We start from the raw sequence: 22500 nt of genomic DNA, 5'->3' as shown, positions 1-22500 counted from the left end.
CAAATAGCCACATATAGACTTGCAAAATAAGCATGGCAAAGGCTATACTTGACATTTTAATTGAAGTAAAAGATACGGAAAATTACTCTAAATAACAGCAAGAAAATCCTAACAAAATAAAATGACACTCCAGGTAAAACTCATATCACATGACGAATGAAATTATAGCTCCAAGTAAGGTTACCGATAATGTTGGAGACGAAAGAGGGGGTGCCTTCCGGGGCATCCCCAAGCTTAGTTGCTTGGATATTCCTTGAATATTACCTTGGTGGTGCCTTGGGCATCCCCAAGCTTAGGGCCTTGTCACTCCTTATTCTCCTCATATCGATATCTCACCCAAAAATTGAAAAATTCAATCACACAAAACTTAACAGAACTTTGTGAGATAGGTTAGTATGATAAAGACAAATCATTCACTTTTGTAATGTCAAAGATAAGATTCATGATTTTTGTCACACAATGCCTACTATACCTTATCATTCAACAATATTTATTGAGCAATATAAACCATAGAAACTAGGAAACAAGCAAACTATGCATTGAAAGCAGAATCTGCCAAAAACAGAACATTTTGTAGTAATTTGTACTCTAACCATACTTCTGTAACACCAAAAATTCTGAAAAATTTGGACAACGTAGTAAATTTGTATATAAATCATTTGTAAAAAATTCAGAATTGTTCGATGCTCCAACGAATTTAAACAATTCTGTTACTGGAAGCAAAAGTTTCTGTTTTTGCACAGTATCAAGTCAACTATCATCCACACTATCCCAACGACTTTACTTGGCACTTTATTGAAACAAAAAGTATAAAACATGATTCCTACAGTAGCTTAATCATGTGAACACACAAAAACAATAGGTAATAGTGTTGGTTGTCTCCCAACAAGCGCTTTTGTTTAATGCCTTTTTAGCTAGGCATGATGATTTCAATGATGCTCACATAAAAGATAAGAATTGAAACATAAAGAGAGCATCATGGATCACAAGATCCTCTCTCATAATAATTTTCAGTAGCATCATGAATGGATTCATCAATATAACTATCACACAAATCATTCCTTTCATGATCCACAAGCATAGCATTTTTATTACTCTCCACATAAGCAATTTTATTCTCATTCATAATAGTGGGAGTATCATATGAAACTCGAATACTATAAATTGTTTCCACATTAAAAGAGTAACTTTCAGTAAAAGGAAATTCAAAATTATGACAATATTATCACTACTTTTTTATAACATAAGTATCATCACAATAATCATCATACGTAGCAACTTTTTTCTCATCATATTCAATTGAAACCTCTTCCAAAATAGTGGAGTCATTACTAAATAAATTCATGACCTGTCCAAATCCACTTTTATCATTATAATAGGATTCAACACCCTCCAAAATAGTGGGATAAATATCATCTAAAGTTTACACTCTTCCAAACCCACTTTCATAAATATTGCAATCATCATAAATAGGAGGCATGCAATCATCATAGCAAATTTGATCATTCAAAGTAGGGGACTAAAAAGATCATCTTCATTAAGCATAGCATTCTCAAGCTTGGGACAAACATTAATTGCAGCAAATGAATTCTCAAACATGTCATTCTCATTAAACATTGCATCCCCAAGCTTGTGGCTTGGCATATCATAAGCATAATCACTCTCATCATTAATAGTATGAATAGCATCAATGGTATAACAATTGCTATCATCATAATTTCCCAAGTTGGTGCCAAAAAGATTTCCAAGATTATAAGAAGTATCATTATCTTCCCAATCATAATTATCCAAACAAGCAATAGGCATAACAAAATCATCATCAATAGTGCTCTCGGACATTGTGCCATAAGACAAAGAAGCAATATCATCAAGTGCATCATCTTCCACAATTATTTTTGATTCATTTTCATGAGGCACAACAATAATAGGAGCAACATTATTTGGAAGAGATACCTTTTTACCTCTATTCTTTCTTCTTTTCTTCTTATTCACCACATCATGTGTGGGTTTAATTAATATTTTTGAGCTTCTTATTGATGAGATTGGTTGAATAGGGAGCTCCTCCTCACCACCTATTTCATCAAGAGAGACAATAGGAGGGAAAGTGGAAATCTTTACCCTTTCATTAGTATTCCTTTTATATTCTATTGGTTTTCCCATCTTTCTACAGTTGGCAATATAAGCATTCTCATTGCAATTTACCATGCAAAACATATAGATATTTTTTAGATTAGTTTCAATGTCATCCGTGAGAATGAATACTTCAAACCAAACATTTTTATGTGTCAATTCTTCACTCCCCAAAAATATACAAAGCTCATTATAAAGTTCAAGGGTGATCAATCAGTACAATATTTGGCCATGGTTCGATCAAGAAAAAGTTTGCATTGAAAATTAAGATGACCAACCTTATTGCAAAGTTCACAACTAATAGGACAAAGAGAACATAATTTTGTAGCAAATTCATCTATAACTTTGAGAAAAAAATTGTTGTATCATGTTTATGCTTCTTACAAAATCTATCTTCCCTATAAGGCACGTCTTCACAAACTTTATGCACTCCACAAAAATTGACATGCTTATAAGAAATATTTTTTTCATGACTTGTGAAATTATCATTAGCATTTTGGATATTAATATAATTCATACTAACGACATTGCAATCATGCTTATTATTCATGCCAATCATTTTATTGAATTCTTCTTCTATCAATTGAGCACAATTTTCCTTTCCATAATTTTCAAGAAAGACATGATAAAGATGAACAATATGAGACCACCTAAATTCCATTTTTTTGTAGTTTTCTTTTACAAAACCAAACTAGTGATAAAACAAGAAACTAAAAGATTCGATTGCAAGATCTAAAGATATACCTTCAAGCACTCACCTCCCCAGCAATGGCGCCAGAAAATAGCTTGATGTCTACTACACAACTTGTTCTTGTAGACTTGTGTTGGGCCTCCAAGCGCAGAGTTTTGTAGGACAGTAGCAAATTTCCCTTAAGTGGATGGCCTAAGGTTTATCAATCCGTGGGAGGCGTAGGATGAAGATGGTCTCTCTCAAACAACCCTGCAACCAAATAATAAAAAGTCTATTGTGTCCCCAACACACCAAATAGAATGGTAATTTGTATAGGTGCACTAGTTTGGCGAAGAGATGGTAATAAAAGCACGGTAATGATAGCAGAAATTGGTTTTGGTAATAGGAACAGTAAAAAAACAGCAAGGTAGCAATTGATAAAACAGAGCACAAAGGGTATTGCAATGCTCGAAAATGAGGCATAGGGTCCGTACTTTCGCTAGTGCAATCTCTCAACAATGCTACTCTAATTGCATCATATAACCATCCCTCAAAGTGCGATGAAGAATCAATACAAAGTTCCTATCTAGCGGAGAACATAAGAAGAAATTGTTTGTAGCTATTCTTTCAGATCGATCTATCCAAGAGTTCATACTAAAAAAACACCAAGGTATTCCCTTCGATTGATCTATCAAGAGTTCGTACTAAAATAACACCAAGTTATTCTTTCGATCTGTCAAGAGTTCGCACTAAAATAACACCAAAGCAAATTCAGATTCATTATACTCAATCCAAAACAAAGAACCTCAAAGAGTGCCCCAAGATTTCTACCGGAGAAACAAAAGACGAGAACGTGCATCGACCCCGATGCATAGATTACCCCAATGCCACCTCGGGAATCCACGAGTTGAGTGACAAAACATATCTCAAGTGAATTAATATAATACCCCATTGTCACCACGGGTATTCATATGCAAGAGATATATCAAGTGCTCTCAAATACATAAATGTATTCAATACAATAAAGCGAAATCTCAAAGGGAAAACTCAATTCATCACAACAAGATAGAGAGGGAGAAAGACCATATGATACATCAAGATCGTGACATCTCAAGAACATGAGAGAGAAAGAGAGATTAAACACATAGCTAATGGTACAAACCCTCAGCCCCAAGGGTGGACTACTCCCTCCTCATCATGGTGGGATGATGAAGATGGCCACGAATGACGATTTCCCACTCCGGCAAAGTGCCGAGACGGGGTCTAGATTGGTTTTTCATGGCTACACAGGCTTGTGGCGGCGGAACTTCTGATCTAGGATTCTTTCTGGGGGTTTCTGTATTTATAGGATTGTTGGTGTTGGTTTCACGCTAAGATGGGCCTCGAGGTGAGCACAACCCACCACGCCAAGGGTTGGGCTCCAGGCGCGCCCTGGTGGGTTGTGCCCTCCTCGTGGCTCTTCTGGCCCTCCCACGAAGCTTTCGGGGTCTCTTTTGTTCCAAAAAAATCGTCAAAAAGTTTCAGCTCATTTGGAGAACTTTCATTTCTGCACAAAAAACAACACCACGGTAGTTCTGCTGAAAACAGCATCAGTCCGAGTTAGTTCCAGGAAAATCATACCAAAACCATATAAAATTGTTGTAAACATGGCATGAATACTTCATAAATTATAGATACGTTGGAGATGTATCAGATTCCCATATGGATTTTCTTCCAACCCTGAAAGGAGAATCAGCGCAGATGGAAACAAGGTACAAGGGTTGGAAACTTATGACTTCCATGTCCTACTCCAAAGGGTTTTACCTGTTCTCCTTAAGAGGATTGGGCTACCCTGACTTATACAGAGCAGTTGCAAAGTCGGGACAATTCTTCAGGGAACTCTGCAGTAGAAATAGCAGGATAGATGTTGTGAAGCAACTTAAAGACAAGATACCAACTATCCTATGCAACCTTCAGAAGATATACCCTCCAGCCTTCTTTGATGTGATGGTGCATTTGGCTATTCATCTACCTGATGAGGCACTACTTAGAGGTCCAGTACAGTACGTCTGGATGTACCCTATCGAAAGGCGGCTAGGCACTTTCAAGGGCTATGTTAGGAACAGAGCTAAACCTAAGGGTTCCATTATAGATGCCTACATTGCTACAGAAGTGTTGACATTATGGTCAAAATACATTGAAACAGCTGATCACCTTAGCAAAAAGGTGGGTGAAAACAATCTTGAGCTCAACATTTTCGATTGTTCTATTCGAGTAACAGGGAAGTGTTGACAAGATGACAAACCTAAAGATTTGGACAAAATGGTTTCGTATGTGCGGAATAACTGTCCTGAGATTCTACCTTATATCGAGTAAGTGCTAGGTACTGCAGCTTATACATCGTATCTACTGAACTTGCAGCACAATCTTATATATTTAGATGTTTGACGCGATCACTATGTTCTGCAGCATCTATGAGGAGGAGTTACTGGCGCAAAATCCAAGAAACATTGACAAAGTGGTTTGGGCAGGATTTGCGAAATGGTTGAAGAGCCATGTAAGCTTTTGAATTGCACTGTCAGTTTTTTAATATATTGAGTACATAAGATGATCGGCTTGTCTATTTTCTAACCATAGGTCAAGGAGATGCAGGAGGAGGGGCAACAGTTAGTGATGCCCTTTACGCACTAGCAATGGGTCCTGACACTCGGGTAGTACATTATGAATCTTACGTTGTTGGAGAAGTGTGCTACAACACCCTTGCACGCGAAGAAGGTAGGAAGACACAAAACAGTGCTGTCATGAGCAAGGATACGCACAATAAAGCGACAACTAAAATGTATGCTAACATAACAGACATTGTTCAGTTGTAGTATGTTTCCAGTTTTGAGGTTCATCGATGTGTGGTTCTGTTTTGATGTCGTTGGTATAACCACTTTTCCAGGATCGCAAAACCCAAAGCTAATGATTATTTCAAATCCATCAATGTCAACGAAGCGTACCACACTGACGAGTCTTATATTTTGGCAAATCAAGCAACACAGATATTTTTCTTGGAAGACACATTTGCATGTAATGCAGACTAGAGAGTATTGCAAAAGTTTGAGCAGAGGAATTCCATTAATGAAGTTGCACAATAAGATGATGCTTTACACTGCTGCTGATGTAGAAGATTCCATAGATGTACATAATATGTTTGAGAACCAACACATCAATAAGGTTGGTGAAAAGATTCCCTGTCGTGCTGTGGACGTAGAAGAGTTGATTAATAAGAAGCCAATGTTTGAGGACATTGAGAACGAAGAAGAAGTGACACTGGGGGAATTACGATTCAGAATGATAACATGGCTAAGATGTTGACGCAGCTGCTGTGAATGATGATTAGATTGCTTTTGTCGTATTTTCCTGTGAGAAGATGACTTTTTATCTACTATGTGAAATTGTGTTAGCTATGACAACTAAAACCTGATGAAGCTGTTGGTTAGTATTTTGTTGTGAGAACATCACTTAGTATGTACGTTGATTTGTGTTTGGTGATAGTATGACGACTAAAACATGATGACATTATTGTTTAGTAGTACTCACATTTGGTTGTGAAAGTTGTATTTGATGACAAAGTTTGTTGTTGGACTGCAATTTGCTCTATGTCTTCCAATGGGAACAAATCTGACCTGACAGGGCCTCTGCTAATTAATTTATTTATTAGCAAAAGGGGATACCCCCGATTTCCACTAATAGAAATCATTAGATGCTCATAAAACTACGCCCAGCCTGCTAAACAGGTTTCATTCATTACTAGTTTAGCAAAGTGCTCATGTCACAGCCATTGAATACCTCACGAGTGGTACATACACTGCAAATAAAGAGACAATCATCCCATAGAGCACAACAATCTTTCCCATTATCTTGACAAGCTCTTTCATCTCCTCATTGCTGCCAAGGCCATTCAACAATTGTTGCTTTGCCATGATCTGATGAAATGCATATTTAACCTTCTGCTCTGCATCTTTTTCTTTTATCGTTCCTTCAGTTACTTGTCCAACACCCCAACCTACTGGTATTGGGATTCAGCTAATGAAATAATCAGCATAGTTCCATTCCCCCACAGCAGCAACTTCCTAGAAATACAAATCACAAGAATCTTCCCTTTCCTTCACGAATCAAATTTGAAGATCATCAACCAAACTATTAAAAAATCAGCGACTGAAAGCAGGCGTACAACTTAACCATATTATTACCCCACGATTTGGGTATTTGTAGAAGACTCCGCTGGGGTTGAGGATTGTAGTTGAGACGCGATAGATGACTCTGCGTGATTTGCAGCAGTGTAACCGCACCAACGGCAGCGGGGTGCGATGAGCAACCGGCTGCAGTGAGTGTGTCAGCAGGGGTGTGATGAGATCCACAGGCGGTGGTACGGCTGGCGACTTTGCAACATCTGGTTATATTTGCTCGATTGCCTGCTGAAGAGTAGGTGGATGAGCTAGCGGACATGGTTGCTGCGGCTGGAGCTTCTGATACTAGGCAGAGTAACTAGAGAAGAGGAGAAGCAAACGTTGGATATGTCAGTTTTATTACTTGCAGAGTACCATGGCACTATATATGTCTAGGTTTGGATCCGAACCAGTTACGGGAGCACATCTCTCTTTTTTCTAAAAGTTAGCAATGTCTCTTTACTGCTACACTAGTTTGTTCTGTACGCCTTCACAAGTCTTTGATTTTCGTGAATGTTCTCTGTGGAACATTCCTAGGGAGGAGGACGGCAAATGAATGCATTTTCCTGGCAGTTGTAGTTGTGATGCAAGATCAAACAGTGGCAGTTTCGGGAATGTTATCTGGCGAACCAGCCTGGTTTTTATTTTCTTACAAAAATTTATGCTACATGGTGTCGGCTTAGTCAACAAACGATTGTGACAACGTTGACTGTTGGACTAACATTCAATGTCTGCCGTGTTTCTTCAGTCTGCTCCTGCCTCCCACAGCTGGCTTTGCTGCCGCGCACGCATTGCCACCACATCGCATCCTAAAACTCTGGCGCATCTTCCCTGACTCATATTTGTTCCCGTCCGAGGCCTCACCGTCCTCCTCCGCCTTGGTTCGCTCGCTGCGGCATGACCCTCTGGCTTGTCAACATGGTCAACAACCGAGAGGAATAAGGAGATGGATGTACGTGGAGAGGATGACAGTAGGGACCCACTAGGGTCATGGCAGTATGCAAGCAAGTGCCTCCTTTATTACAAGAAAAAAATGCTTCCTCCTGATTGTTTCTTGACATCTGGATTGCGCGCCACTGTTAATGTAGTAAATAAGCGAGATAACTGCACAAGTGGCTGACACCGAGGACCCAGTAGCTCGCGCGGTATTTTTTGTTTTTGGGATGGAGCAGGGTATCAACTGGTTTGTGCTCGGGCTGTGGCCCATGTAGCCTAGGCCTTTATTTCACATGTTTACCACATGACTAGCCTAGTTGTTTTTCTTTACTTTTTGAAAATGGCTAGCCTAGCTATTTTCTTTTTTGTAGAATACCCAACAAAGGCCTACTTGCTTTTCTAGGCCCTGCTTGGCCGGAAATCTTTCAAGACAAGGAGGGATGCATTTGGCCGGCCCAGAGAATGCGCTATAAGTACTAAGAATTTGGCTGTAAATTGAAAAAATACAGCAAATAGGCAATTATTTTCAAATTACTCTTTTTTCTTTTAGATTTTGATATTTTAAATTTCATTGTTTTTTGTGCGGGTAAAATTTCATTGGATTTTAAATGAAGGTTTGTTTAGTTTTTAATTAATTTGAATCTGGCTAGAAATTTCGGGATGTATGCTGTGTGCGGCAGATTTAGAGGCTGACTTGTGGGTCTACTAGGTTGATGTGTACGCAAGGCTTTGTCAACTTAGTCCACAAACGATTCTAGCAGCAGTGACCATTGGATGTTAATCCAACGACCGTGTTGCTTCTTCAATCTCTGATCTTCTTGCTCCAGCCGTCCAAACTAGCGCCGGCGAGACCGCCTGCTCCCGCCTCCTATGGTCGGCTGTGCTGCCGCGTAGGCCTCACCACCCCACCATACTCCCATCGCTGGAGAGGACATTCCTCTACTCACCCACTACTCCTGTTATTTTCCAGCAACGACAGCCGACCCAATAAACCCTCATACCCCCCTCCGCGGGGGCAACCACCACCGAGTCTTCCCCGGCTCCAGGTCGTTCCCTTCCTAGCACTCACCGCCGCCTGCTGCGTTGGTGTTCTCGGTGCAGCGTGGTCAAGGTAGTGAACAAACGACAACCATCAAAAGAGGGATGTACGTGGAGCGGCTGACAGTAGGGACCGACATGGTCCATGGCCGCACGCAAGAAAGTGCCTCCTTATTATACAAAAAAATGATTCCTCCCAATAATAGGCGGGACCCACCAGCTACATCTTTGCACGTAAGGAAGTGCCTCCTTATTATGCGAAAAAAAGTTCCCCCCTAACAACTGAGACCCACCAGCTACCTCTTCACATGCAAGAAAGTGCCTCCTTATTACAAGCAAGAAAAATATTTCCTACCGTTGCTAGCTGGGGCCCACCCGATTTGGAGGCTGACTTGTGGGCCTACTAAGTTGACGCGTACGCAGGGCTTTGTCAACTTAGTCAACAAATGATTCTAGCAGCAGTGACCGTTGGATGTTAATCCAACCGCCGTGCTGCTTCTTCAATCTCTGATCTGCTTGCTCCAGCCGCCCAAACCAGCGTCTGCCGTACCGCTGACTCCTGTCTCTTGTGGCCGGCTGTGCTACCACACAGGCATCACCGCCCCACCCTACTCCCAGCGCTGGCCAGGCCTTCCCTTTACTCACCCACACCCCCTGTTATATTCTGGCGATGACAGCCTCACACCACAGTCGAACAAGTCAACCCTCCTACTCCCTTCCGCGTGGGAAACAACTTCCGTGTCTTTCCCAGCTCTGGGTCGTTCCCTTCCCACGCTTCGTCATCGTCCACCGCGTTGGTGATCTCGGCAGCGTCGTCAACATGGTCAACGAATGAAAGCCATTGAAAGAGAACTATACGTGGTGAGGGTGACAACTGGACCCACCACCTACATCTTCGCACGCCAGGAAGTGCCTCCTATGGATATGAAAAAGTGGTTGAGGGCTTTGGAGCATATCACTAAGCACTTTGAGCATGCAAACCATTAAGCAACACCTCATCCCCTTTTAATAGTATTGGCTTTTCCTATGGACTCAATGTGATCTTGGACCACTAAAACTAAAATGTAGAGTCTTGAGCTTGAGCCAATCCTTAGTCCTTAGCATCTTGAAGGGGTTCCACATCCTCTTGTCCACGCCACTCCATCTGTTGAACTTGTCTGAAATATTCTAGATGAAAACATTAGTCCAACAAGAGATATGTTGACATTAATTACCAGAATCACCCAGGGAGCACTTGTGCTTTCACGTTGGCTATCTAATCATTGTATAATGACTGATTTGCCACTGTGGTAACCCCTTAGCCTATAAAAGGAGGGCCATGGCGGCCTAGAATAGGATTCGGACCCTTATACACTCATACATGCGTAGCTGCTCTCCCCGAGCCGACCTTGTCGGGCTTGAGCGCTGCGTGTTCGTCACAGTCCTCCATCCAATCCACCAAAGCAGGTGTAGGGTTTTACGCTTCACAGCGGCCCAAACCTGGGTAAAAATCACCCGCGTCACCATTATCGTGCTGCTCTATGGTCTCCGCTCTTTGTACAACGTGCCCTTCCCCCTTGCCGAACCACAAGGGGCCGATGGCCCCATAGGTGATCGTGTTCTGCCACGACAATAGAGAGTATCCTATTTTGTCACTTTCATATATTACTAGTGGGAATTTTTCATTATAGAACTTGGCTTGTATATTCCAATGATGGGCTTCCTCAAAATGCCCTAGGTCTTTGTGAGCAAACAAGTTGGATGCACACCCACTTAGTTTTCTTTTTGAGCTTTCATACACTTATAGCTCTAGTGCATCCATTGCATGGCAATCCCTACTCCTTGCATTGACATCAATTGATGGGCATCTCCATAGCCCATTCATTAGCCTCATCGATGTGAGACTTTCTCCATTTTTGTCTTCTCCACACAACCTCCACCATCACATTCTATTCCACCTATAGTGCTATATCCATGGCTCACACTCATGTATTGCACGAAAGTTGAAAAAGCTTGAGAACGTCAAAAGTATGAAACAATTGCTTGGCCTGTCATCGGGGTTGTGCATGATAAATACTTTATGTGATGAGGATAGAGCATGACAAGATTATATGATTTTGTACGGATAACTTTCTTTAGCCATGATATTTTGAGAAGACATGATTACTTTATTGTTTTTATGTTAATATTAAACTTTTGTTTTGAATCTTACGGATCTGAATATTCATGCCACATAAAGATTCCAATGATAAACATGTTAGGCAGCATTCCACATCAAAAATTTCATTTTTATCATTTACCTACTCGAGGACGGCATGAATTAAGCTTGGGGATGCTCGATAGGTCTCCGACATATCTATAATTTTTTATTGTTCCATGCTATTAAATTATCCATCTTGGATGTTTTATATGCATTATTATGCTATTTTATATCATTTTTTGGGACTAACGATTTAACCTAGTGCCAAGTGCCAGTTGTTGTTTTTTCCTTGTTTTTGCCTATTACAGAAAATCAATACCAAACGAAGTCCAAACGGAACAAAACTTTTCGACAATTTTTCTTGGACCAGAAGACATCCACGAAGCTTCGGGAGGAGGCCAGAAGGGCCACAGATTGGCCACAATCCGGGAGGGCGCGCCCTAGGGGGGTGCGCCCCCCGAGCTTGTGGGCCCCCGTGGCTCTCCTAACCCTAATTCCACCACCATAAATACCCAAATATTTCCTGTATACCAGAAGGCACACCAAAAATACTTTTCCGCCACTTCAAGTTTCTGCCCTCATGAGATCCCATCTGGAGACATGTTTTGATACTCTGCCGGAGGGGGATTCGATCATGGAGGGCCTCTACATCAACATTGCTGCCCTACCGATGATGTGTGAGTAGTTTACCTCATACCTATGGGTCCATAGATAGTAGCTAGATGGCTTCTTCTCTCTCTTTGATCTTCAATACAATGTTCTCCTTGAAGTTCTTGGAGATCTATTCGATGTAATCTTCTTTTGCGGTGCATTTGCTGAGATCCGATGAATTGTGAGTTTATGATCAGATTATCTATGAATATTATTTGAGTCTTCTCTGAAATCTTTTATGCATGATTAAGATAGCTTTGTATTTCTCTCCGATCAATTGATTTGGTTTGGCCAACTAGACTGAGTTCTCTTGCAATGGGAGATGTGCTTTGTATTGGGTTCAATCTTGCGGTGTCCTCACCCAGTGACAGAAGGGGTAGCAAGGCATGTATTTGTATTGTTGCCATCAAGGATAAAAAGATGGGGTTTATTTCATATTGATTGGATCTATCCCTATACATTATGTCATCTTTCTTAAGGCGTTACTCCGTTCTTGTTAACTTAATACACTAGATGCATGCTGGATAGCGGTCGATGTGTGGAATAATAGTAGTAGATGCAGGCAGGAGTCGGTCTACTTGTCAGGGACGTGATGCCTATATTCATGGTCATTGCCTTAGATATCATCCTAATTATTCGCTTTTCTGTCAATTGCTCAACTGTAATTTGTTTACCCATCGTATGCGTTCTTTCATGAGAGAAGCCTCTGGTGAAAACTATGGCCCCCAGGTCTATCTTTTATCATATTATTTTCATATCTATAAAACCAGAAACACAGAAATACCTTGCTGCAATTTATTTACCTTTACCTTATTTTGCACTTTTTCTTATCTTTTATACCTATCTCTATCAGATCTCATCCTTGCAAGTAACCGTGAAGGGATTGACAACCCCTTTATCGCGTTTGTCAGTGAAACAAACCCTGGGTCTGTTGCCCAGACTGTGCATAGGCACGAGAACAAGATTGAAGCACCAACCCAAGTCCGAATACAAAGGATCAAGAGATTCGAAGGACCAACATGCATATCAGAGATACCAAGATCGAGCCAGAGAAGCAGGATATCGCCAAGAGAAAGTCCTCCTTTGCCGGGAAGGCGAGCCCGGCAAGGGACGAGGCTACCCCCAGAAGAAAGCAATCGAAGCGCTCCAGCAGGGCCTGCCGGGGCTCACGGAAGCAAAACCACCTCACCAACCACTCAACCACGACCCACGTCGTCAATCAGTGCGGTGTCAAGCCGCCAAGTTACCGAGTGGCAGTCATTCGGCACATGGCTGCCTCTCCTTACAGGGAAAACCCACAGACGAAACCCGTCCTACAACGTGTCAAGAGAACCGGTGCGGTGCTGGCAAGATAGCCCGGCAGGCCTTGTCGGGCAACCAGTGATGTGACACTAAGCGGTGCATTTAACGCGCCCTATCAGCCCGTAGAGTTAGGTATGATAGCATTGTTTGCTATCATATCAGTGCATAATGACTACTTTGCCATTGTGGTGACCCCTTGATCTATAAAAGGAGGCCCATGGCAACCGTAGAAAGGGTTAGAAGGTTGGATAACTCACACCCCCATATGCGCGTAGTCGCTGCTGCCCCAAGGCAACCCCTGCCGGGCAAGTGTACTACGGTCCACCACCACCTTTTCCACCATAATTCCACCAAAGCAGGAGTGGGGTTTTACGCCTCACGGCGGCCTAAACCTGGGTAAATTGCTTGTGTGATCCCTGTCGCGCTGCCCCACGCTCGTCTGCTCTTTGTGCAACCCGTCGTCCCCCTGCCGAACTAGCAAGGGGCCTCCTGGTCCCATAGGTGGTCGTGGTTTCCCGTGACATCTTTGGCGCGCCAGGTAGGGGGCATGCTTGCGCGAATCTGAAGGTGTGCGCAGCGCGTCGACTTCATCACCATCTTTGTCGTCGACGACGCCATCGACCATGGCGCCCAAGAAGAAACCAGGCCCTCCTGCTCACCCATTTACTTCGAAGGCTCCGCCGCCCACGGCCTCTAGCGCTGCGTTGGATGCGGAGGCATGCGAGGGCGCGGACGCTGCTGGCAATGTGGTCGGAGCAAGCAGCACCGTCACCACTTCCCCCACAGCCAACGCAGGGGCAGGAGGCACCGGAGGAGAGCAGCGCCAGCAACACCCCGAAGGCCATGCTCCCCAAGGTATAGGCAAGGGGGTTACTCCATCTACGCCCCTCTCTCCCGCCAACGAGCACAGCCACAGCAACGGTGCTCGGACCAGGGCGAACCGCCGCCCTCTGGCCGCCCCCACCACGGGTGCGGTCGTTGTGTGTACACCTCCCACGGGACGGGCCGAACAAGCCTCTGCGCTCGACGGAGCCGCTGGCCCTCGAGTGCCTTCGCCACACCACACCCAGGTGGTCGCTTCGCAGCGATAGTAGGGACGTAGTACTACCACTGCTGGCACCGTCAGGAGCCGCGCGACGGTACGATCGACTACATCAACATCCATGCCAAGCACTGCTTCGGAGGCCATGGCGAGCTCAACTGCTGCTGAGGTTTCCGCCAGCGGTTGAGCATATGGACGAATGGTGTGCCACTGCTCGGTTTCGCTGAAGCTGGGGGCTCGCGGCGAGCTGGCCCGCCATGACCTCCCCAAGCGACAACAACAACTCGTTCTGCTGACCGTACGGAAGGGGCCATCCCCATGATGCAACAAAATCAAGATCACGACGATGTCTCGATGGCCTCTTCTGACCCTCGAGTATGTCTAGGCCAACATCAAGCCCCGGAGGATGGGCGGAGAGGAGACGCGCGCGTCGTCATCGAGCAGCGCCGCAACGACCTCCGCCGGACCGATGGGTGCGACGGCCTCAACGTCGACGAGCCTGCGCTCGGTGTTGGCGGGTGCCTACCCTTCAAGGTTGGCTGCCTTGCCTTTACACGAGAGCTGCGGCAAGTCCGTTGGCCGTCCATTCGCACATTCAATCCAGAGATACCTGAGAAGTACGATGGGAGGCTGAACCCGGCAGAGTTCCTGAGCATCTACACCATCGATGTTCCGGCTGCCAGGGGAAGAGATGAGAGGGTGTTCGCCAACGACTTCCCTTTGGCTGTCAAATCCAATGTGAGGGCTTGCTGATGCACCTATCGGAGAACTCCATTTCATCGTGGGCTGACCTGTGCCACGGGTTCATTGGCGCCTTCACTGGCGGTCATCAGGAACCCGGCAGGCCCAGTGATCTGCAGCTTCTCCAGCAGTAGGAAGGAGAAACCCCCCGTAAGTATTTACAGAGATTCATCAAAGTTCATAGAAATATCCCAAATATCCATCCAGCAGCCTTGATAGCTGCCTTCCAGTCCAATGTTCGCAACTGTCGCATTCGTTCCAAGATGAACGTACAGTTGCCCAAGACTGTGAATGAGCTTTACACATTAGAGGATAAGTGTGCTCGGATGGAGGAGGGAAGGGGGTTGCCCGGAGAGGAAGATTGCACCAATGTTGATTCAGAGGATGTGGACGAATCAACCAGTCAGAAGAAGAGCAAGAAGCGCGGTAAGAAGCGAAGAGATAAGGCAGTGATGACTATTGAAGGATCTGGTACGCCTAGTACCGGCAAGAATGCCAAAGCTGAGGCCCCCGGCAAGGAAGCTGTCGTGTGCACTGACTGCCGGGAAGCCGCTGCTGCCGAGAAAGCCAGGAAATGTGGTGGGCCGTACTTCAAGATTCATCGGACCAAGGGCCATGACCTTCAAGAGTGTTATCAGGTTGAGCAGCTTGTCAAGAAACAGAGAGCAGAATATGAGAAGCGTGACAAAGAAAAAGGTCAGAATGTTGCTGGCGGTAAGGGCCGAGGTGGTGAAGTAAATCACCCCGGCAAACCCTTTCGGAACCATGGAAAGCCCGCCAGAGGTAGAGAGAAGGAAACCTGTGATGATGAGAGTGATGGAGGGGATGAAGAGGAAACCAGTGAGCAAGAGTTTTAGAAGGCCACAAACGCCCAGTGCATTGACGGAGGTGCATCTTTGCACACTTCTCACCGCCAGCTCAAACGGTGGGCACAAGAGGTCAATGCCGTGGAACCAGCCCAGAGGCTCGGAAGCCGCTCAAATGGTCCCGTACGCCCATCATCTTTGACGAGGAGGGCCATCCTAGCCGTACCGATGTGGTAGGATGTTTGCCGTTGTTGGTCTCCCCAACAATTCGCAACCTCAAGGTCACAAAGATGTTGGTGGACGGCGGGGCCGGGTTGAATCTGATTTCCCCGGCAGTCATCAGCAAGCTTCAGATAGGAGAAGATGAGCTAGAGGTTACCGGCACGTTTCAAGGAGTTAATCTCGGCAGGAGCCATCCGAAGGGAAAGATCATGTTGCCAATAACGTTTGGGGGAGGACTGAATTACCGGACTGAGAGGTTTGTGTTTGATGTGGTTGATCTCCCCTTGCGGTACAATGGGATTCTTGGATGCCCGGCCTTGTCTAAGTTCATGGCGGCATCCCACTACGCCTACAACACCCTGAAGATGCCCGGGCCACTGGGAGTCATCACCATCCCAGCAGATGAGAAGGATGCAATTATTTGTGTGGACAAGATGTACCGCGATGCGGTTGCGGTAGAGGTAGCGGCAGCTCCTGCCAAGGAAAGCAAGGAAAGAAGAGAGGCTGTAGGGACTCTGGCAAAGAGTCCGGGAAGCATGCCCCCACCAAGTGCACGGCACCCGTTGATGATGTGCCGGAGTGTTCTAACAGCAAGAGATCCAAGGTTGCCACACCCCAAGTGAAGAAGGTCCTGGCAGGGCTTGCTGTCATTGATAGTACTTTCACTATTAGCGCCACCCTCGATGACAACTAGGAAAGCACGCTCGTTGCCTTCTTGTGGGTGAATATCGATGTGTCTTCCTAGAAACCATCTGATATCCCCGGTGTTCCCAGTGAGGTAATCGAGCACCACCTTGTTGTCTGCCCACATGCCCGACCTATCAAGCAGAAAGTCTGGAAGTAGGCCTTGGAGAGACAGCAGTTCATTGCAGAAGAGATCAAGAAGCTTGAGGCAGCTGGTTTGGTCAGAGGAGTATTGCGTCCAACGTGGTTGGCAAATCCAGTGGTAGTCCGGAAGGCTAATGGGAAGTGGAGGCTTTGCATAGATTTCACGGATCTCAACAAAGCTTGCCTGAAAGACCCATTTCCCTTGCTGCGCATTGACCATATTGTGGACTCCACTTCAGGTTGTGATTTTCTCTCCTTTTTGGACGCATACTCTGGGTATCACCAAATCTTCATGTCCAAGGAAGATGAAGAGAAGACGTCGTTCATCACTCCGTGTGGTACGTACTACTTTGTCTGCATACCATTTGGATTGAAGAGTGCCGGGTGCACTTTTGCAAGGGCAGTCCAGATTGGTTTTGAGCCACAGCTACACAGAAACATAGAGGCCTATATGGATGATATTGTGGTCAAGACCAAGGAAAAGGCCACCCTTATTCAAGATTTGGAGGAAACGCTTGATAATCTGCGCAAGATCAATCTCAAGCTCAACCCGGAGAAGTGTGTATTTAGTGTTCCCTCCGGCAAGCTGCTTGGGTTCTTTGTATCCCATCGCGGGATCGAAGCCAACCCCGACAAGATCAAGGCCATCGAGAAGATCCAAGCACCAAGGATAGTTAAGGATGTGAGGCGCCTAACAGGTTGTGTTGCCGCGCTAAGCAGGTTCATCGCCAGGTCTGCCGAGCGCGCCATGCCGTTCTTCAAGATCTTGAAGAAGGCCGACCCTACGAAGTGGACCCTAGAAGCAGATGCAGCTTTGCAAGAGTTGAAGGCCTACTTGTCCTCTGTGCCTACCTTGGTTGCTCCCAAACCCTAGGAGCCGTTGCTGCTATACTTGGCGGCAACCCACCAAGTGGTCAGTGCGCCTTGGTAGCGCAAAGAGAAGTGGATGAGGCAGAAAGTGAGCAGAGACCAGTAGGGTCAGAGTAGGATCAGGATAGCAATGAGCACGACAATGATAGCAACCCCAAGGACGTGGCAAGGAAGAAAGTGGTGCAGCACCAAGTGTACTTCGTCAGCTCCCTGTCACAGGGGGCTAGATCGAGGTACTCTGGTGTGCAGAAGTTTACCTTTGGTCTCGTTATGGCCTCAAGGAAACTTCGTCACTACTTCCAAGCCCATGTGATCATGGTTGTTACTCGTTGTCCGTGTCAAAACCGGCGGATCTTGGGTAGCGGGTCACGAACTGTGCGTCTAGGATCGATGGTAATAGGAGACGGGGGACACGATGTTTACCCAGGTTCGGGCCCTCTCTATGGAGGTAATACCCTACTTCCTGCTTGATTGATCTTGATGAATATGAGTGTTACAAGAGTTGATCTACCACGAGATCGTAATGGCTAAACCCTAGAAGTCTAGCCTATGAGTATATGGTAATGAGTCTGTTCCTATCCGGACTATGCTCTCCGGTTTATATAGGCACCGGAGAGATCTAGGGTTACATGGGGTCGGTTACATAGGAGGAAATCTTCATAATCGGTCGCCTAGCTTGCCTTCCACGCCAAGTAGAGTCCAATCCAGACACGGGTATAGTCTTCGGCCTTCATATCTTCACAGCCCATCAGTCCGGCCCAATGGATAATAGGCCGGACACCCAAGGACCCCTTAGTCCAGGACTCCCTCAGTAGCCCCTGAACCTGGCTTCAATGACGAGGAGTCCGGCGCACAGATTGTCTTCGGCATTGCAAGGCGGTTTCTCCTCTTCCGAACTCCAAGATAGTCTTCGGATGTAGTAAATATATCCGGACCTGTGTATGTAATTGCAGAAAATACTACCCACGAGTCCAATCTGCTGACAACTGTCTATGACATTGTATCACGCATGCCTGGTCATTATTTCCAACCATTGGCTAGCCCGTCGCCCCACGTCTCGGGGAGCGGTTTTATTGGCACGTCTTGTCAAAGCAGAGATCGTGTCCCCTTATTCATGGGATTTTCAGCAATGCAGGTGTGGGTAACCCAACCGTCCCCTGGGTATAACTCTTTGAGGACAGGTAAGTTTCGAGACCCAGGAGGGGACGCTCGATATTCTGGGCCTTTATATAGGGAACCAAGCTTGTCTTTCTCTTCCGCGTTTGCTTCTTCCTCAACCCCAGCCACCTCAAGTTCTAGCCCTCGAGTTTCAATCACCACCAGCCCCAATCATGTCCAGACCCAGCCTTTCAGGCCGGTGGGTGGCCTCTTCTGTCACGGAGGAGGATATTGCGAAGCCGCGTGGCGAGGTATTGACCCCAGAAATCCTTCATCGACTTTCTGCCGAGGGGCAGGTTATTCCCACCCCAAATCCGGCGAGAGGGTAGTATTTGTGTCCCACTTCCAACATGGGTTAGGGTTCGCGCTTAACCCCTTCGTCCGGGGGCTCATGTTCTACTATGGGCTAGATTTTTACGATCTGACCCCGGACCCCGTTCTCCTCATCTCGACATTTATCGTCACGTGTGAGGCCTTCCTCCGGATTCCTCCGCACTTTCTTTGTGGCTCAAGACTTTTGATGTGAGGGAGAGCAGGCAGAGTGCAGCAGCGTTGTAATAAACAAGCTTGCCAGCGCGGTTTGGTTTGAAGGATCCTTCGCCGAGTCTTCCGAACTATGGCAGCAGAGGTGGTTTTATGTTAATGAGCCGTGGGGCTCCAAGTGGGCGGCTACAGCCGCGTTCTGACCCGGCCCTCCGACTCAGCTTGCTTCATGGATCAACAAGGGGTTGGACTGGGGATCCGCTAATGAGGTGCAGACTCTGCAAGGTCGCATCCGAAGCCTTACCGAGAAGAGCATCGATCTCGTGAACGTCGTTCAGGTAATGCTGGTCCGCCGGATCCTGCCGTGTCAACGGCGGCCTCTCCGTATGTGGGAGCTCAATCCAGAAGGGCGGCGGACTCTTCAGCACTTCTTGGTACTACACATGAAGGAATGTGGAAGTTATATTTCGGAGAGCGAGAGCAATGGCCGGACCACCACCGAAGACGTCGGCCTTGACTGCAATCATCCGGATACTCCGGTAAGTATTCAATCCCCGCACGCCTTTCATTCAAGCATCTCTTGACAAAGACACTAAACGACCTGCCCTTATACAGGACTGGATAAAGAAAGCGGTGTTAATCTGGTGTCCGGCACCCCTTCCCGAAGACCCTGCGTTTGCCCTACTGACGCGGATGTTGATCCCGACACCATACCTGGTGTCTACAGAGGGGGCGAGAGCGGGGAGCCCAAAGGAGATGCATGCCACGGCAAAAAGCGGGCTGCTTCTGGAGGCCAGGAGGGGAAACCTTCTAAGAAAGGAAAAATGCCATCGTCGGTCGGCTTGGAACCGGGCAAGCGATGTTGATGTAAAGCTTGATGATGCGGACGAACCTCTGGCCAGGCTGTAAGTGACACGGGGTACTTTAACCATACCTCATTCCTTTCTTATTACTGAAGTAATCCTCCGACATATGTACGTCCTCGCAGGTTAACGCTGGTGTTTCTCAATCATCCTCCTCCTCGGGAGACCTTCTGCGGGAGATGATGGAGAGTGACACGCCTTCTCCGGCCTCCTCGCCCAATAGGGAGGATGATCTTGAGGTGTCATCCCGGAGGGCTCCTCCCAACCGGCAAGTGATGCAGGAAACGAGGAAGGAGTTGCCCGAAGGTGGCGCCTCTGTCACTCAGGGTTCGGGGATCAAGAATGACGGCCCCGAACTATCCGGTTTACAGCCGGAGACGATTTTGGAGGCGGGTGAGCGGATTCCTTCAAAGGAGTGTCGTGCTCCAGCGGCGGTGTCCAAAGACCCAGGAGTGCCGGAGACGCTGACGGACATGCTGCGACGAGCGTCCGTTTCGGAAGAGCACCGTCCGTTAATGGTTACGGTGGTCGGAAAGGTTCTCTCCGCGAAGAGCGGGTTGAACGGGGACTTTATGAGCCTTCTAAGAGGTTTTGAGGTTTGTGATGTAATGTTGCCAATTAAATGATATTGACAGAATGCACCTGTTGTGTATGCAGTAGCCCCTGAGACTCGGATTGCCTTCCGAAGGAAGCAATCGGAGGATCAAAAAGATATGCTTAGGTACTAATCTTGATTGAATTTGGAATACAGGCTACCGCCCCTCCTGCCACTACTCGAAATACAGAAGTGGCCGAACTGCAGCGAAAGCTGGATATTGCGGAGGATGGCATTGCATTGATCAACAGGCGTCTTGACGACTCGCAAGGTATATATTTCGAGCATTCCTTACACCAATATGCTTGTAATTTAAGCCTGACTCTGAAAAAGAGTTTTATATGAAATGTGCATGAATGCAGATGTTGCCGCCACCGTGGAAGCCCTTCGGGCGGAGCTGGCCCGGGTCAAGGGGCAGGCCCGGTTTAGTGATGCGGCTGCCGAAAAGGAATCGGCTGAGTTGAAAGCCGAACAAGCTGCTCGGCGCCAAGACAAGGAGAAGATGTCCACCATGGCGCACGAGTTAGAGAATGCGGTTAGCCGCTGTAAACTTCTTGAGAAGGAAAATGAAGCCAAAATGGCTGAACTTGACAAGGCCTTACGAGAGGCAAGAGAAGCGCGGTCTGAATCCAGAGCAGCCCATGAGGAGATCTGGCAAGCTGGGGAGATTGTGGCTGGCAAGCCCTTTTTGCTACAGGCTAAGTTCGGAGATCCGAACTATGCTCAGCTTAACCAAGTGTGGAGTTCTCCGGACAATTTTTTAGACTTGCCGAAGAGTTCTTCCGATGCGGCGCAGTTTTACCATGTGCAAGAGGGGTATGCAACGGAGAAGCTTTTCTGGTCACAATTTGGCGCGTTGAAGCGCCCTCTGTTGCTGAATGAACAAATGTCCCAGTGGGCCGAGCTGCATAGGATATTCGGCGCTGCCATGAAGAACGTCATAGTCCGGTTGTGGCCGACTGAACCTATTCCGAGTAGTTACTTCGGCCTGGTGCAGCGGCTTGTTGATGCAGTGGCGCGTATGGATGCTGTGAAGCGGTCGGTGTGCATTAAAGGTGCACGGATGGCCTTCGCCCAAATCAAGACATTCTAGGGGAAGATGAAGGCCATCGATGTGGCGGCGAAGAGTCCACACAAAGGCAAAGACCGTCCGGAACCGGAGCATTATTTTGAAGACGTCCTAGAGGCCACCCGCTTTATAGATGTTCAGTGCTCGAAAGACATAATGTTCGAGTGATGTGTACAAGTGTTGTAACAGACAACTTTATGGTTAATCTGTTTTCATCTTTTGCTCGAAAGCTTGTATTCCTCCTGTGCGGCCATTTTAATGTAATCTGAATGTTTTCCAATTGTCGGCTTCAGCCCCCTCGTACAAAATACGGGGGTGTTCGGAAAAGCATCGAATCACTCTTTATCCAACGTCTCGGTCCATAAAGGAGGTGATAATGTGGCGAACCAGGCAATCGGACTATAGGGCGTTAACACTTTCACTTAGCCATAGGAGTTTTATGGCGGGGCTACGACATAGGCCCTGGTATGTATGCGGCGTATTATAATTTTTGTGCCTTACATGTTTTGATCTGAAAAAGATCCTTCGTGTGACACGGAGAATCGCTAAAGATTAGAGTAAGTCGTCAAGTGGTTGACCAGCTCTCGCCGCATCATGACAGTCAGTTTTCGGCTTTCTCTACTAAGGTGCTCATCCGGTCAAAGCCAGGGCACAATCGCAGTAGTTCTCCCTTTACTACCCTAGCCGATAAAGCAGAACGTAGGGTAGCAAGCACAGGAGCCGG

The sequence above is a fragment of the Triticum aestivum genome, chromosome 7D (genome assembly GCF_018294505.1).
Source record: "Triticum aestivum cultivar Chinese Spring chromosome 7D, IWGSC CS RefSeq v2.1, whole genome shotgun sequence".
NCBI lineage: Eukaryota > Viridiplantae > Streptophyta > Magnoliopsida > Poales > Poaceae > Triticum > Triticum aestivum.
The sequence above is the reverse complement of the archived record's forward strand: the minus strand, read 5'-3'. Positions refer to the sequence as shown.